The sequence below is a fragment of the Podarcis gaigeae genome (assembly GCF_964106915.1).
Source record: "Podarcis gaigeae genome assembly, chromosome: 11".
Lineage (NCBI taxonomy): Eukaryota > Metazoa > Chordata > Lepidosauria > Squamata > Lacertidae > Podarcis > Podarcis gaigeae.
The window spans coordinates 49,857,721-49,870,428 of record NC_139687.1 but is presented as its reverse complement, the minus strand read 5'-3'; the positions used below and the strand labels follow the sequence as shown (position 1 = coordinate 49,870,428).

The 12,708-nt window shown below is 44.1% G+C and overlaps 1 protein-coding gene and 1 long non-coding RNA gene across 13 annotated transcripts in view; one reads left to right on the top strand and one right to left on the bottom strand.

Moving 5' to 3' along the window:
- The window catches only part of LOC310827216, a 114,696-nt gene that overhangs the window by 19,671 nt on the left and 82,317 nt on the right, over positions 1 to 12,708 (bottom strand). The gene's annotated exons all lie outside the window — the stretch shown is intronic.
- The window catches only part of ZNF532 (zinc finger protein 532), a 56,620-nt gene that overhangs the window by 9,274 nt on the left and 34,638 nt on the right, over positions 1 to 12,708 (top strand). The window contains exon 1 of one of the 12 annotated variants that reach the window (XM_083702588.1): positions 2,846 to 2,866. The exons of 10 other annotated variants lie outside the window; for them this stretch is intronic. The gene's annotated coding sequence lies outside the window, so the exon portion shown is untranslated. Of the gene's footprint in view, positions 1 to 2,845; positions 2,867 to 7,650; positions 7,822 to 12,708 lie in introns of those variants that run through there. One more of the 12 variants, XM_083702586.1, reaches the window with a different exon arrangement.

Genomic DNA, 12,708 nt, shown 5'->3' with positions numbered 1-12,708 from the left:
GGAGCAGATCTCTCCATTTGCAGGCATGGAATGTTTCTAACAGCACAACGTTCAATTCCAACAAAGTGCTAGAATACTCCTGACACTCTCGTTGACTGAAAGCATGGAACTTTTGATGTTGGCATCCAGGATACCGAAATATTTCTTTAGCTCTTTATATGCAAGCATCTAAAAACCACCACTGAAACCCCAGAAATGGGTGCCTAGGAGTTGGGAGCATGCATTGCAGTGTCACAGCTTCATAAGCCTTGGAGGTCAAGGCCCCCCCCCCGTGTATTTCCCCCTACATATTATGTTGTTCCTCTATAGTAGAAGGTTCCAGATGCTAAGAATATCAAAAAAGTCCTGCTGGGTCTGACCAAAGGCCCATCTAAATCAGTGCTCTGAGAGCCAGCGTGGTGTAGTGGTTAAGAGCAGTGGACTCATAATCTGGTGAACCGGGTTCGCTTCCCCGCTCCTCCACATGCAGCTGCTGGGTGACCTTGGGCCAGTCACACTTAGAATCATAGAATCATAGAGTTGGAAGAGACCACAAGGGCCATCGAGTCCAACCCCCTGCCAAGCAGGAAACACCATCAGAGCACTCCTGACATATGGTTGTCAAGCCTCTGCTTAAAGACCTCCAAAGAAGGAGACTCCACCACACTCCTTGGCAGCAAATTCCACTGTCGAACAGCTCTTACTGTCAGGAAGTTCTTCCTAATGTTTAGGTGGAATCTTCTTTCTTGTAGTTTGGATCCATTGCTCCGTGTCCGCTTCTCTGGAGCAGCAGAAAACAACCTTTCTTCTCTGAAGTCTCTCAGCCCCACTCACCTCACAGAGTGTTTGTTGTGGGGGAGGAAGGGAAAGGAGATTGTTAGCTGCTTTGAGACTCCTTCGGGTAGTGATAAAGCGGGATATCAAATCCAAACTCCTCCTCTTCCTCTTCTTCTCACAAGAGCCAGCTTGGATGCCCATGAGCAGAAACGGAGTCCAACAAGGCTCTCTCCACCTGAGGTCCCAAGCACATGGTATTCTGAGTCCCACTGCCTCCAACAGTGGAGGTGGAACATAGTATTCATGGCCACTGGGCATTAATAGCTTTATCTTCCACAAATTTGACCAGTCTTTTAAAGCCATCGGAGTTGGTGGCTACCACTGCTTCTTAGGGCAGCATTTCCATACTTCCACACAATTATTATTATTAATATTAATTAGCCAATCTGGGCGGCTTCCAACAGAGATTAAAAATACATTAAAACATCGGTCATTTAAAACTTCCCTAAACAGGGCTGCCTTCAGATGTCTTCTAAATGTCAAATAGTTGTTTATTTCTTTGACATCTGCTGGGAGGGCGTTCCACAGGGCTGGTGCCACTACTGAGAAGGCCCTCTGCCTGGTTCTCTGTAACCTCCACTTCTCGCAGGGAGGGAACCGCCAGAAGGCCCTCGGCGCTGGACCTCAGTGTCCGGGCAGAACGATGGGGGTGGAGATGATCCTTTAGGTATACTGGGCCAAGGCCGTTTAGGGCTTTAAAGGTCAGCACCAACACTTTGAATTGTGCTCAGAAATGTACTGGGAGCCAATGTAGGCCTTTCAAGACCGGTGTTATTTGGTTTTGACGGCTGCTCCCAGTCACCAGTCTGGCTGCTGCATTCTGGATTAGTTGTACTGTGTGCAGAAGGACTTCCTTTTTTCTGTCCCAAATCTTCCAGTGTTCAACTCATTGGTTGGCCATGGGTTCTAGCATTGCAACAAAGTGAGAAAAGCGCTTACCATGTGTAAATCTCGTACACCTCTAACGTGTTCTCCTTTACTTGCCTTTTTTCTAAGCTAAAAGGCCCCAACTCTTCTAACCCTTCCTCACAAGGGATTTGTCCTTTTCTGAACTTTTTCTAAAAAGGTAAAGGACTCCTGACAGTTAAGTCCAGTTGCGGATGACTCCGGGGTTGCGGCGCTCATCTCGCTTTACAGGCCGAGGGAGCTGGCATTTGTCCACAGACAGTTTTTCCAGGTCATGTGGCCAGCATGACTAAGCCGCTTCTGGCGCAACGGAACACCAAAACCAGAGCAGCACACAGAAACGCCATTTACCTTCCTGCTGGAGCAGTACCTATTTATCTCTGTGCACTTTCTGGCATGCTTTCAAACCGCTAGGTTGGCAGGAGCTGGGACAGAGCAACGGGAACTCACCTAGTCATGGGAATTCGAACCGCTGACCTGATCAGCAAGCCCAAGAGGCTCAGTGGTTTAGACCACAGCGCCACCCGCGTCCCAGCTCAGCCATATTGTTTGCTCAGACCTGTACACAGCATTCCACGTGCAGGCTCACATTATTATTATTATTATTATTATTATTATTATTATCATCATCATCTATACCATCCTTCATCTAGAGATCACAGAATGGTTTGCAATATAAAAACACAAAAAGACATACTTTTAATGACGAACAAAAACATGATCTCCCCCGAGTATTATTATTAATTTATTTTTTATATTGACAACTGCATTCTGCATCTCTGTTCTCACGATTCTTCACAATTCTCGGAAGAGACCCTGAGGATCATTTAGCCCAACCCGCTGCAATGCAGAAATATGCAGCTGTCCTATACGGGGATCAAGCCTGTGACCTTGGTGCTATTAGCAACACGCTTCACCTTTTCGCACTTACAGCACACTGGACCTTTCTGTTTATTCCACAGCTACTAAGCATACTCAGGTGTCTCTGGTGAGGAATTTATCATAAGCTTTGATATATTTCTTTTCTTTTTGGCTGGACTACAACTCACATCATCCCTTGCCTTTCATTGGCCATCCTGGATGGGGCTGAAGGCGTCTTTTGTCATCCGAAGGGCCAGAGTTTCCTCAGCCCTGCAGCTTAATCGTAAGAAGATCCTTTTTTTTAAATAAAAAACACAATTTTTTAAAAGCTTTATTTACAACATAGTCCACAACAACTGATACATACAAACAAACCCACCACTATTGACAATTTAATTATCAAAATTAAACTCCTATCCACTTACAAAATGGTCAAAGGCCTGGAAACGATGCCGTATGAGGAACGGCTAAGGGAGCTGGGCATGTTTAGCCTGGAGAAGAGAAGGTTAAGGGGTTATATGATAGCCATGTTCAAATATATAAAAGGATGTCACATAGAGGAGGGAGAAAGGTTGTTTACTGCTGCTCCAGAGAAGCGGACACGGAGCAATGGATCCAAACTACAAGAAAGAAGATTCCACCTAAACATTAGGAAGAACTTCCTGACAGTAAGAGCTGTTCGACAGTGGAATTTGCTGCCAAGGAGTGTGGTGGAGTCTCCTTCTTTGGAGGTTTTTAAGCAGAGGCTTGACAACCATATATTAGGAGTGCTCTGATGGTGTTTCCTGCTTGGCAGGGGGTTGGACTCGATGGCCCTTGTGGTCTCTTCCAACTCTATGATTCTATGATTCTACACAAAGAAAGCATACCATAAAAATAAAAGACTTCCTTTATCCTGCAAATGGCCTCCTTATTTACTTCTTGTATACTGTTTCTTTTATATGTGATTATTACAATTTTTCTTAATTGGATCAGACCAAAGATCCATCTCATTCAGCATTGTATTTCCAGGATGGTCTGCCATCATCCCTGACCACTGGTCCTGCTAGCTAGGGAAGATGGGAGTTGTAGTCCAAAAACAGCTGGAGACTCAAGTTTGGGAAACCCTGCACTAGTGCATCTAATGTTCTTAAGTATTCGGCTTCTGAACATGGAAGCTCCATTGAGACACCGTTGCTCAAATGTTGACAGACCTCCTTCAATTCCTACCCTCCATTTTAAAGTAATTTATTTGAAGCTGAGAGAGACCCATCGCACCCTACAGTGCAACCTACAGGACAGTAATAAGGTAGTCCCTTTCCCCCCAAGATTACAAAGACACCACGGGAAAGGAAATCAGAGGAAACAAGCTAACCCAGGCACTATATATTGTCTACAAACTTACTTTAGCAGGAATCGAAACAGGAAGAGGAGCCCAAAGTTGCTACTGTCTCAGCAGAGCTGATGGAGAGGCCCTTGTTTTCGTCTTTTCCTCTAGTTATCATACAGCCTGACGGAATCCAAGCTACTGACCATCATCGCATCCCCGAGAAAGTTTTCTTCTAGCTCTCTTCAGCACAAACCTCAGTTCTCTGTCCTCCATTCCGTCTCATCCAAGACATAGCCCTCCCTGCTTGGTAGCTTGGCTTGAGATGCTCAAAGTGCCCCTGCAGTCGTCTCCTATTACTGGCTTTGACAGATGATGGGAAAAAGGAATGAATGTGAAGTCTCTTTATTGCAGTGCTTCTCAAACTTGTTTCCTCTGGGCCGCACTTTCAGAATAAAAATTTGCTCGCACCACACCAAATTTTTATATTGATAAGAAATAACGTTGGAAAAGGAAAACAATCAACTCCTTGATTCATAACACAGAACACAGCAACTTTATAGTATGATCGCGGGACAGCCAGAAAGTATGAAACAATGCAGAATCATTCCCACAAAATAATTATAAATGAGCCTCTTACACATGAACTTTAAGGATCTATAAAAGTGAGAGGTATGAGCTTGCTTTTGCTGGGTCATCTCATTTATATTGGGTCTAATTTGAGACAAACCCTCATCTGCTCATCAACACAAATGGGCCTTTCTCTTTTCTGATCTTCCATATTTGTCGGGAGTTGAAAATTCCTGTGTTGTGGAGAACTTTCATAGAATAGCCAGTGCTCTGTAAGAGAGCTGTGGATACTGGCTCTAGTTGTATGTCCATGCTGCATTGAAATGTTTAAATGTTTCTTGGATTGTCCTTGAATCTTCCTGCCACACTTGCCATCCTCTCCTGCCACGCCCTTTGAGAACCATTGCTCTGTTGGGACACATCTGTAGCATACATTTAAATTACATGGCTTTCCCCCAAGGAATTCTGGGAACTATAGTTAGCTAAGGGTGCTGTAAACGATAACTCTGGGAGGGGTAAGCTACAGTTCCCATGATTCTTTGGGGAGAAGCAGCATGCTTTAAATGTATGGTGTGCATGTGACCATTCATTTGCGCATTTGGAGCATGCATAAAGCTACCTCCCCCTCCCCCAGCTTAATTGTTTTCCTGCTCATTTCGCTCAGTATCAGAATTATTTGAGAGACTTGTGCAACCTTTTGACCAGAACTTGGCTGCCCCGTATGTATTTAGGGGGGAGGGAAACTGTAGACCCCTTAATTAGAAAACTTTCTTGACTGTTGCACATAATAAAATTATCAATGAGACGCATATATTTTCAGCCAGATCTAGATAACTTAATTATATGTCTGAGTAGGCTTGATGATAATGCATCACTAGTTAAGATTTAAGCCACGGTCAGTTTTATATAATGACGGTGTTTCTTTGACTGAGGATGTGAGTCACAGACTTCGAGACTGCAAAGCATGTTGAAGACATGCATCAGGCATAGGCCCAAACAGCAATGTTGCCTTGGGTCCTGTCAAGGAAGAAGGTGGGGTATAAATAACTATATAATAGTGTTAAACCCTTGTAACTCCTCCCTTTTCCTGAATTCCTGCAGCATCTTTAAAAAGGCCCACGTCTTTCAGAAGTTAGAGGACTACAACACCCATCCCATCATCCCTGATCATTGGCTGTGCTGGCTTTTAGTTGATGGGCTGTGGAGACCATAATTTGTGGAGGGCATTGACTACTAGGCCACCTATACTTTAGGATCTGGAGATGCTTACTAAACCAAGTTCCATTGAGGGCCTAGTGATAGGCATCATCATTCAGTCCATGTTCTGATGCAGGAGTTTCCCAGGGGTCTCTGGCGCGTCTCATTGGGGACTTTTGGATCTAGTTCCAGAGTTAAGTGTCTTGCTTCATGCCCAACACATGCAGACAGCAGCTGTTACATGCAAGTAAGAAATAGATATTTGTTCAGGCAAATAATGGTGCAGGTTTGCCACAGACACAGAGTTTGGGAGTCATAATTCAGGAATCACACAAGATATTCAGAACTGGACGGAAGCAACGAAGATGTCTCAACAGCTTCCATGACTTGCTCACCAAGCTTTTAAAGACAAGGCATGGCGTGCTCACTCAAGAGACTCGCTCAGTTTGCAAGGATGTCAGGGTTGCAAAGTGTGTGCTTCAGAAGTGAGTCCCGATTGCAGAAATGGCACCTGGTTCTAGTCAGCAATGCTACACCCTTTTGTTCGGGCTCCTAATCAGTTGATGACACTTCCTGAGTTACCTTCTCTCTGGGTTGCCTACAGGCTTAGCCTCCACTGAGACTTTCCTCTCTGTTGGGGAGAGGAGTGGGCATCCCTGCTCCCCTTTCCAAAGTGGCTGAAGTTGAGGCACAATGAGCAGAGCCCCTCTTCCCATCAAGTGCCCCACCCTCTGTTTCTTCCCACTACTGCCCTTGTGTCGGGGCCTGCAAACCCAGGAATGATAGTCGTATCCAAGAGGCACTACTGCAAGGTAGCCTCTGCCCCGATCCACTGTCCCTCTTTACACTGTCTCATTGGGAATAAAGACAACTTCATCCTTTGAAGCAGGAGATTAGGACAAGGGTTAACCACGTTGCATCCTGGAATTTCAGGGGAGGCAGGAAATGATGTAGACACAGGCCAAGTGAATGTCTGGTTGCAATCTGTCGAGGGAGATCATAAGCAGTTGTGTATATAAAGCTCTGCCTCACAGCTGGTTTTCGTAATTCTGTTCCTGGGGGAGAAGGTGGAGCTGGTCCAAGAAGGTTTGCAACAGACTTTGCTCCTATTCTTTCTTTCTGCACAAGTTTGCGATTTGATCATCCTCAAGGGCGATTTCGAAAAGCATAATTAAGGGGCATTGAGAAGACGCCAAAAAGAATTGGGTTAAAGAGGCAGCCCTCTTTTCCAAGCTGTGTTTTGTCACGAAGCTATCGGACTTGAATCCATTAAACTACACAGTGCAGTGCAAACACCGCAGTTTCCCAAATGAATTAGCCAGACTGTCAGCATTGGGCTGTTGGCAACAAACATAAGCAAATCTGGATTCCTAGGTAGATGGTCTCTCTATAGGATTGGATGGTGGTGTCCCCAGAATCTGCCAAGTGTGATTTGTCAAGAAGCCAGAATCTTAAATGCCTGCAGGCTTGAAGCATTGTGCAGAGGCTACAGTTGCATCATACACAAACCAGAAAAAGAGACGCAAGGTTGAGGGCTAAACAACATGTGGCATTTATTTTATGGACGCGGTAAACATGCATTTTCTCTCTCTTGAATGTAAATGGCAGCGATAGGCTGAGGAACACTTGGGCCTGTGCTGGGACTGTTTGTCACCTTACTCTGTAGTGCTGTTGAAAATCCCTACTCAAACGCCTCCATCTGAATGCTCCCATTGCTTCCTGGAGCATTTTAACAGAGATGGTATATATGCATTGTACCACACTGCTTTAAATGGTTCTTCTTTTAAAAAAGAAAAAGGGAACTCATGGACCACCCAATAAGTAATGCATTTTTGCTGTTGCCAGAGTGTGCATTGATAGATTCACCTTTGTTCTGATGTACATGGGTCAGGGGAGGTGGCTGATGCAGGCATGTTGACTCCAGAAATGAGAGCGAATGGCTTCCTTCTCCCATTCCTTGCATGCCAGAAGATTCCCAATTGGCCTTGACCTGCCCTCCGCATGTCTTTGACTGCAACTCCCAGCTGTGCTGGCAGCCAACGGATGGGTGTTGTAATCCGAAGCGTCTGTAGGCGTAAAGTTGGGAGAAGGCTGGTTTTGACCCGACTCCGATCTAGGTGCAATTTAAGATCCTTGCTCTTCCTCCTCATCGTTTAACACCACAGGTAGGTGTGTTCTGTAGTCACAACCCATTAGCAAACGTATTACCGGCTGCAGAGATGGGCAAATAGAGACTGAGGAGAAAAGGAGGGAAATGCTAGTTAAATGCTCGCTTTTATCGTTTTCATAAAATATGCATTTGTGTGATATCAGCTCTGGCTGGCTTGTGGTTTTGGAGGAGAGCAATGGTTCTTCTGTAAGGTGGTGAAAAGGGATGAGTGTTCGATAAAATCCATTTCCCCCTTCCCTGCCCTCTGCCGCCTCCCCCAAAACTATATGGGCTGATTTACACAGCTCCCTTGACATGTCAGGAAGTGAGCTGAATCAATCCTGGCTGAGTTACTGAGCTTGATTGTTTTCAGTGATTCACCAAGAAATCACATTCAAGATGGCCAGGAGGGGTGGAGTGGGCTGGAATCACCAGCATATGTTTTCCTGATATATGCATCTTTCCCCTGAACTTGGAACTTCTTGACCTGGAATTGTTTTAATTCCTCTTTTAACTATTCTAAATGCTGTTTAACCAGCTTCTTTCATTGTGATTTTTCCCCCATTGCAATTTTACTTATTAAATTTATGTCTTGCCCTTCTTCCCAAAGGAGCCCAGTGACAAAAGATTAACAACAAACATCTTAAAGATAATTCCAGTACAGATGCAGTCCTGGGAAAGATCTCGGCTTAAAAGTCTTGATGAAGTTTTAATTATGCACGCTTTGAACTATTTGGTGGAATTGTTTTATTGTGTATTTTAATTATAGATTATACACCTGCTTGTGGGGTAGAAGAGCTGCAAAAAAAATCTCACATCTGGCAACCAGTGCGCCCCTTTGGTTTCAGATAGTACATGGGTAGAGGAGTCTAAGAAGCCTGGGACACAAATTTTTCATGGCCCTCTAGTGGCTATGCTGGCTCTTTTACCAAAAGTAATGCATCTGGAAATGTTTACTCAATTCTGACCAAACTAAGCCTCCTAATGTATATCATGCTCTAGGAGGCTAAGTTTAGTCAGAATCGAGTGAAATATATTGACATTATGTTCAGTTCTCCTACCCCACTATGACAGATTCCTAGGTCATACAGTCATACAGCCACTTCAGCTTGCGTTTTTTTCAGGTTGCAGACCGCTGAAACCCAGAAGTACCGGAATGGGTTACTTCCGGGTTTCAGCGGTCGCACATGCGCAGAAGCATTATATTGCGCTATGTGCAGAAGCGCCGAATCGCAATGTGCGCATATGTGGGTTGCGAACACTGCGGGTTGTGAACAGATCACGTTCGCAACCCGAGCGTCCACTGCAGTGGCGTAGCGTGGGGGGTGCAGGGGGGGCCGGCCGCACCGGGCGCAACATCTGGGGGTTAGGGAAATCCACGGGTTAGGGGGCGCAAATCCACGGGTTAGGGGGCGCAAATCCATGGGTTAGGGGGCGCAAATTACTTGCCTTGCCCCGGGTGCTGATAACCCACGCTACGCCACTGGTCCACTGTACTGTATTGTGTTTTCTTTTTGGATGCTACAGTTGTCAGTGGGCCCAGAAGGCAGAATTCCCTGAACCCTGTGTTCCTGGGTTTTTAAATCTCTTTCCTTGGAGAAATCTAGGACTGCCCACAACTAGGGACAATTGAAATGTTACTTATTTCCAGTCAAAGGGTGTGATTTTAAAAAGCTGCACACTGTGTACAGTGTTACAACTCCGTGCGACTTTTGGCATTTGCCTAGCGCCATGCTTTAATTATTTAGCTAACTCTTCAGGGCTTTCACCCTTGAATTATCTTGGAATCTGTGGAGCAACACTTTTAATGGAATTTGAATTTGGGGTTGTTGTTTTAAAATAAAAAATAAAATTAAAAACCCCTCCAGGAATGGCTAGCTTGCGGCTGCTTAAAAGGGTATTATTTCATAGAGGAGCTGTTTTTTTAAAAAAAAGAAAAATATATATATTGTGCATCTTATACTGAGTTTGTGCTTCAGCAAATGTAATTATGATAATCTAGCTTTTGCAATAATCTCTGAAGGAGATAAGATGCATATCCATTTGCAGCAACTCAGCTGTGCGAAATCTTTTCAGTATTTCAAGATTAGTGACTGGTCTCAGCAGTTTGCCTAATTTAAAGGCAATAAATAAGAACTCATGAACTTTTGGAAGAAAGTGCCTTAGTTTGGGGAGGTTTGTATTGGAGAGATTTAGAAATTGGATATAGGGATAATAAGTGGATAAAAAGTGACTTGTTTGCTGTTAACAGGGCTTTTGAGTCATTGGTATGTGAATGCTAGTGATCCCACCATTTTATTTTGCCATGTGAATTATGACTTCAGGCAATCTGAATGACTTTGGTATTCAGCATACTTATGATAAATACAAAGAGATTTCATAGCTGGTTTTTTTGTTTTGTTTTGCTTTATACTAGCCTCCTTGTGATGCTTCAACTGTATAAAAAGTGACTTTAGTGCACTCTCAGTTGGTTTTCATTCAGTTCGGTATTGGATCACTGCATTAGGTCGATACAGAGGTGCTGTGAAATTAACATTGTAGGCCCAAACTGGAATTAGAATTACATTCTGTGCCTCTGCATTTCTAGAGTTATTGAATTGCCTCCAGTGTTGACTTCCTGTTGGATTTTAGTTTCTGTCCTTTTTTAAGCTCTCTATTAAATCCTCTTGATTTCTCGTGTATATTTTGGGGCTATTGTGGGCATACTAGCACAGTAGTACAGAGATGATGTACCTGGGCATCCGTAAGAGAGTTCTTAACACTCTTTGCACCCTGGCACTCCCTGGGGGTCAACAGGAAGACCGATTCAACTGGGATCTGTATCACTAGGATTAAATTCAGCCTTGAATAGCCAAATGGATGGTTAGCTGCCAGCTCCTGCTGAATATGGAAAAGTAGGACTCTTGTGTAAAGGTCCAAGGCACTGATGTGGAATGACAGATACTATAGGTCAGGTATGGGGAGACAGTTATCTCTCCCACCCCTCATGGGCCAAGCTTGAAAGGTGGGCAGAGTTGCCAACCTGTCAGACACAGTGACATACCCTAGAGCAGGCATATCCAACTCCCAAGAGACTGGCAGTGATCTACCCATTGTCATTGGAGAGAGCATGCATGGAGTGGGTGGATTGCCCAGAGCTGTTGAGCTTTTTTGGGGAGGATTGCACAGTTTTTTTAGCTGCCCCCACTAACTTTTTGTACATGACAAGGACCCCGTGATCTACCAGGATCAGCTGGGGATCTACCGGTAGATCACGATCTACTGGTTGGACATCCCTGCCCTAGAGGCCTGAGATTTGGAGAGCAAATGGCAGTTAACATGCCCACTCCGTAATTCTTGCCTTTCATTGACTGCTTCCAGACATGCTGCTATCCATGAATAGGAAGCTAGCCCGTTCACAAGCTTGATGTGGGTGCAAGCAGCTTGGGCAGTCCTTGCTTTGCTCCTCCCTTCCTAGAAGGGAAGCCAAGAACAGACCTTGGTTTCCAAGGTCTTGAGAAGAGCAAACTACAAACACTGGTTTGCACATAACACTGTGGTTTGTTTCCCCTTTATAAGAAAGGAGCAAAGGGCAAGGTGCTTGAGCTGTTTATGGCCAGTGTTACGTGTGAATGAAGCCACTGGTGACTTGGGCTGTTGGTTCCGAAACTCAGTTTTGGAGGTACATGGAAGACTCTCCTGGGAATTTCCACCCTGTAGGCTATCATGTTTTTATATCCCACTATAATTTTTTGGCTATCCATCAAGAAGGAGCAGCAAGGGGAAGATTTGGTAATTCTGTGAAACCATTTCCACCCTTTTTTCTTGTAGGCAGAATGATTCCTGGCTGTTCTTGAAGACGTATGTCTATTCAGTCATGTTTCCTTCTGTGTTCAGAACTGAAAATCGAATGCATTTTTTTTATATTAAATGTTGTCTGTCATTCTTTGTTTTGTTTTTTTCCTGATCAAGAGTTTTGCTTTTGAATTTTTCTCTTGCACGAGTTGCCATGTATCTGTAGACCTGTGGGTGTGTCCCCTCTGTTAAAGTTCACGTTCCCCCTAGCCCTGTGGAGGGTCTCTGCTTTGAGACTGTCCACCTGCAAAGTGGGGGGGGGGGAGAGAAGCAGTTTCCCCAGTAAATATCAAATCCCTCCCCCAATCTACAACATTCTAACTTTACATTACCTGGATATTAAACTGATCCCCACATATTATCAGATTCAGAATTGTGTCTCATCACCAGACCATCACAAAGCTAGAACTAAACAAAAGGGTGCTTCGTATCTGTAATGAAATTAACAAAATCTAGAATGAATAATATTTTCACAAACCTAAATAAGATTGTATAAAAATGTCAACACACCTCAAATATTGACTCTTCCTATCAAAGAGGCAGCATTAAATCAGTGTGTATGGTGCTGGGCAGATACAGCTTTTTTTAGCATAGAGAAGATAGGCTCCTCATGTTCCACTAGAACTTTAATGATGCCATATATGCTCTAAACTCGGTGGAAAATGTGAATGGAGTGTTTTGATGGAACTCCATAACATTTTCTTGACGCTCTGTGCCTGTTCTTTTCCATGCTACGTCCAGTACTGCTATGATAACTGAGATACTGATCTTTTGTGGATGAAATGCCCTGGAGTTTTGGTAAATAACTAGCACTGACATACTTTGCTCGCCTCTTATCCCTGTTATTGAATTTATATACCACCCTATACCCGGAGGTCTCAGGGCAGCTCACATAAAAATATCACAGTATATAAAATAAAAATAAAAGCAATAACTCAATAATACCCCTCCCCAAAGAACCACATTTTAAAAGGGTATGGGATGTTAATCAGGTCAACCAAAGGCCTGATTAAAAAGGAAAGTCTTTCCCTGGTGCCTAAAGGTGTGTCATGAAGGCGCCAGGCGGACT